General features: G+C 33.6%; 2 non-coding genes across 2 annotated transcripts; both read right to left on the bottom strand.

Annotated features, from left to right (window-relative positions):
• Positions 1–594: 594 nt before the first annotated feature.
• On the bottom strand, positions 595–774 carry LOC122319956. The gene has a single exon (XR_006245419.1). It is a non-coding gene; the product is annotated as a 5.8S ribosomal RNA (ribosomal RNA).
• A 600-nt stretch (positions 775–1,374) lies between these two features.
• LOC122319952 lies at positions 1,375–3,368 on the bottom strand. Its single transcript, XR_006245416.1, has one exon. It is a non-coding gene; the product is annotated as a small subunit ribosomal RNA (ribosomal RNA).
• Between the last annotated feature and the right edge of the window lie 2,323 nt (positions 3,369–5,691).

Here is a 5,691-nt window from a genome sequence, read left to right as displayed (position 1 = left end):
TACACTGCATCTCACATTTGCCATATAGACAAAGTGACTTAGTGCTGAACTGATTTCTTTTCGCTCGCCGCTACTAAGAAAATCCTAGTTAGTTTCTTTTCCTCCCCTAATTAATATGCTTAAATTCAGGGGGTAGTCCCATATGAGTTGAGGTTGTATATAACATTTTTTTTTTCAATATATTCTTTACATTTATATAATGGAGAAACATTTAATGAATTCGTATAAAAATTTTTTTCATTAATTAGTTTTAATTTAGTTATGAGTTTTAAACGAATTTAACGAAGAGCAATAACATTTACAAAAGATTTCAATTTTACTAAATCATTAATAAGAGACCATTCTAAATGAAAAATATTTCAAACATTTTTTATGCTATACATTCCTCAGTATTATATGATTGAAAATGAAAATATTTTTCTTCGTTTTTCACAATCAAATTATTTATAATGTGAGATAATGTTTTCCATAGATATTTTAATATTATGAATAAAAATAATAATTATATTTAATTAAAATTTTTATCCAATAATATACCATATGCTTAGAAATTTGATTACCAAATTTCTAAACAACTTAATTAGCATAGTCTTACAACCCTCAACCATATGTAGTCCAAGCAGCACTAAAAAATTAATTAAAGTACCATAACAGCATGGACTGCGATATGCGTTCAAAATGTCGATGTTCATGTGTCCTGCAGTTCACACGATGACGCACAGTTTGCTGCGTTCTTCATCGAACCATGAGCCGAGTGATCCACCGCTTAGAGTTTTTATATTTATTATTTCAATTTGTCAAATATGAATTTATTGAAAGAAATTAAAAATACACCATTTTACTGGCATATATCAATTCCTTCAATAAATTTTTTTTTTTATACCTAAAACGAAATGCTGCAAAATGTCTTAGTTTTATATAAACAATATTATATCATTTATTACTTGGATAATTTACAATTTCATATAATTTTAATGTGATATAATATTGCGTTTTTTATATAAAACATTAACCTGAAGTAAACCAGGTACAACATTCAACATTTTAGGTTGTTGCATTAGCCAATGTATGCCCATAACTATGATGAACAATACATATTCGCAACGCGTGGATATTATGGTCCATATACACGCAAGTTTCATATTATAATATATAAACATAAATTTGTGAATATATTATAATACAATTTAATTTGCTTGATTATTATTCTTGTTTGCTTGATTTTATTTATAAAAAATTTAATCCAAATTTTCATTGAATTTCTTTTTTTTATAAATATATAATTGTTTGGAAATTTTATCTTGTTATATTATAAAAATATATTTTATAATTAAAACAAGTTATTGTTGTTTACGGTAAAGATATTATATACAATAATGATCCTTCCGCAGGTTCACCTACGGAAACCTTGTTACGACTTTTACTTCCTCTAAATAATCAAGTTCGGTCAACTTTTGCGAAACAACCGTAACACGCAAGGCGTCACAGTGATCACGTCCGGAGACCTCACTAAATAATTCAATCGGTAGTAGCGACGGGCGGTGTGTACAAAGGGCAGGGACGTAATCAATGCGAGTTAATGACTCACACTTACTGGGAATTCCAAGTTCATGTGAACAGTTTCAGTTCACAATCCCAAGCATGAAAGTGGTTCAGCGGTTTACCCGGACCTCTCGGTCTAGGAAATACACGTTGATACTTTCATTGTAGCGCGGTGCAGCCCAGGACATCTAAGGGCATCACAGACCTGTTATTGCTCAATCTCATTATTGCTAGACGCAATTTGTCCATTTAAGAAGCTAGTGTCCTTATAATGGGACAAACCAACAGGTACGGCTCCACTTACATAAACACATTCAAACACAATAAACATTTTACTGCCCACCATGAATGAAGGCTATATAAGCTTCAACACCATAATCCTGAAGATATCTATTTAATATATTTGAGTCTCGTTCGTTATCGGAATTAACCAGACAAATCACTCCACGAACTAAGAACGGCCATGCACCACCACCCATAGATTCGAGAAAGAGCTATCAATCTGTCTTACACACTTATGTTCGGACCTGGTAAGTTTTCCCGTGTTGAGTCAAATTAAGCCGCAGGCTCCACCCCTGGTGGTGCCCTTCCGTCAATTCCTTTAAGTTTCAGCTTTGCAACCATACTTCCCCCGGAGCCCAAAAGCTTTGGTTTCCCGGGAAGCGACTGAGAGAGCCATAAAAGTAGCTACACCCAATTGCTAGCTGGCATCGTTTATGGTTAGAACTAGGGCGGTATCTGATCGCCTTCGAACCTCTAACTTTCGTTCTTGATTAATGAAAACATCTTTGGCAAATGCTTTCGCTTAAGTTAGTCTTACGACGGTCCAAGAATTTCACCTCTCGCGTCGTAATACTAATGCCCCCAAACTGCTTCTATTAATCATTACCTCTTGATCTGAAAACCAATGAAAGCAGAACAGAGGTCTTATTTCATTATCCCATGCACAGAATATTCAGGCATTTGAAGCCTGCTTTAAGCACTCTAATTTGTTCAAAGCAATTGTACCGGCCCACAATAACACTCGTTTAAGAGCACTTGCAGGTTTTTAAATAGGAGGAACATATGAAAAAATACAAGTACTTAATCACATATAAGAACTCCACCGGTAATACGCTTACATACATAAAGGTATAGTACTAACCACAAATGTAAGTTGTACTACCCGTATGAAGCACAAGTTCAACTACGAACGTTTTAACCGCAACAACTTTAATATACGCTATTGGAGCTGGAATTACCGCGGCTGCTGGCACCAGACTTGCCCTCCAATTGGTCCTTGTTAAAGGATTTAAAGTGTACTCATTCCAATTACAGGGCCTCGGATATGAGTCCTGTATTGTTATTTTTCGTCACTACCTCCCCGAGCTGGGAGTGGGTAATTTACGCGCCTGCTGCCTTCCTTAGATGTGGTAGCCGTTTCTCAGGCTCCCTCTCCGGAATCGAACCCTGATTCCCCGTTACCCGTTGCAACCATGGTAGTCCTAGATACTACCATCAAAAGTTGATAGGGCAGACATTTGAAAGATCTGTCGTCGGTACATGACCATACGATCTGCATGTTATCTAGAGTTCAACCAATATAACGATCTTGCGATCGCTTGGTTTTAGCCTAATAAAAGCACATGTCCCATAAAGGTTCATGTTTTAATTGCATGTATTAGCTCTAGAATTACCACAGTTATCCAAGTAACTGTTAACGATCTAAGGAACCATAACTGATATAATGAGCCTTTTGCGGTTTCACTTTTAATTCGTGTGTACTTAGACATGCATGGCTTAATCTTTGAGACAAGCATATAACTACTGGCAGGATCAACCAGAATAATGTTTTCCTTTACATATTTCATTCATATTTTCGAATAGAAATAATGCAATATAAATATTATAGATCTATTATTTTAATATTCTATTTTTTGAATTTGATTACGGCCAAAACTTGGATAGCATTCGTAATTCTTCTTTTATGTTTTGTTTTATACTTGTTTCGCCACTAATATAACAAGTTTTAGATGTTATAAGAATTATTCATTACATCATATATATAAATATACGTATGTATGTATAATTTTATAACATAATTTTTATTTAATATATATTTACTACTATAATTTTATTATATGTACAATATTTTATTCTAAAATATCATTTTATTTCAACATACATAATTATTTATGTATCCACACATTTGCAATTTTTGTTTAATCAATATAGATATTGAATTAAATCATTTGTATTTTGATGTTAAATTTAAAATTTAACATTTTTCCATATAACTCTCGAATGATATATAATATAAAACCGAGCGCATATGAAAAATAAGTATTTATTTAATAATAATATTATTAAAAAATATTATTATTTTATTTGAACTCACTATACCGGCAAACGATATAGTGCGTCCGATTTTAAGGCAGGTACTAATTTAATATACATTATATTAGCCTGCCACCAAAAATTAACGATAATAATTGGAAACCAATTGTTATTATATATATACATATATAACCTTGGCGCACGTTTCAACGATATTATCTTGAGTTTTAATAATATTAGTCCGCTCAGCCAAGTCTCGTATTCAAAAAGAATAAAGAAACAAATTTATACGGATAATATTATAATATATATTGTCAACATTGACTAAATCATATTATATACATAGATTTATATCAATTCTAGATGGACATCCACTGACCATCCTTTAGTAGTTTTTTGCATCGATGTCTTGAAATCGGGCATTTTCAATTGGGCTTGCCACCCACCCTACAGTTATTCTCCTATAATAACTTAAGAGAATATTGAATTCAGTACTTTTTATATACATATGAATTACTTCTTCATATAATTTATATTTATGCTGATTTTCATGTGTATATGGTAAATTTATTTATATTATTGACAAAATCATATGCATATCATATGTTTTGAACAATACTTGGGTCGGCAACCACTGCCTACCTATAATAGTTTTTTCCCGGATGATCCAAACCCGAAATACCTCGGTATGACCCTGGACAGGCGTTTAACCTGGCGCGCCCACATCCAGAAGAAAAGAAAGCAGGCTGAAGACAGAATTAATCAGTACCGGTGGTTAATGGGTAGGCGATCTAAACTGAAGAACAGGCATAAGCTACTAGTCTACTACGCCATCATCAAGCCGATGTGGACCTACGGTATCCAACTGTGGGGTACTGCATCGTACTCAAACCGCAGAAGCATCCAGCGGCTTCAAAACAAAGCACTCAGAATGGTCTCGGGCGCCCACACATACCACACTACCGAGGCCATCCACGACGCACTTGGCGTACCCTGGGTAAAAGACGAAATAGAGAAGGCGAGCAGGAGACACTTCGACAAGCTGTCACAACATCCCAACGTCCTAGCGTTCAGACTTACAGAGAGTGCAGCAAGCAGAAGACTCCAGCGAACACACCCCAGGGATCTGGCAAATTTATAGACTTCCTGCTAAAACCTAACCCAATAATAAACCCAATAACACGAATGTAAAACTCCCACCCAGAAAACTATGTAAATGTTCCCCCAAGAATGTAACCGAGAAACAATTTAATTATTGTCCTAATTGGGACAGATTTTAAATACCCAAAATAAAGACAGAACAAATAATAATATAATAGTTTTTGAACACCCTATCTAGATATCGGGTGTTTTCAGTACTAGATGAGCCCACACTGTGGCTTTCTCTTAATTTACTTAAGAGTTTATAGGTATATTTCATACTTTTTTATATACATATGATAAATTTCTTAATATAATTGATATTTATGCTGATTTTTATATGTATATGGTAAATTTATTTATATTATTGACAAAATCATATGCATATCATATGTTTTGAACAATACTTGGGTCGGCAACCACTGCCTACCTATAATAGTTTTTGAACACCCTATCTAGATATCGGGTGTTTTCAGTACTAGATGAGCCCACACTGTGGCTTTCTCTTAATTTACTTAAGAGTTTATAGGTATATTTCATACTTTTTTATATACATATGATATATTTCTTAATATAATTGATATTTATGCTGATTTTCATATGTATATGGTAAATTTATTTATATTATTGACAAAATCATATGCATATCATATGTTTTGAACAATACTTGGGTCGGCAACCACTGCCTACCTA

The sequence above is a fragment of the Drosophila ficusphila genome, unplaced genomic scaffold (assembly GCF_018152265.1).
Source record: "Drosophila ficusphila isolate 14025-0441.05 unplaced genomic scaffold, ASM1815226v1 contig_309, whole genome shotgun sequence".
In the NCBI taxonomy this organism is placed as follows: Eukaryota; Metazoa; Arthropoda; class Insecta; order Diptera; family Drosophilidae; genus Drosophila; species Drosophila ficusphila.
This window is presented reverse-complemented; position numbering and strand designations above follow the sequence as displayed.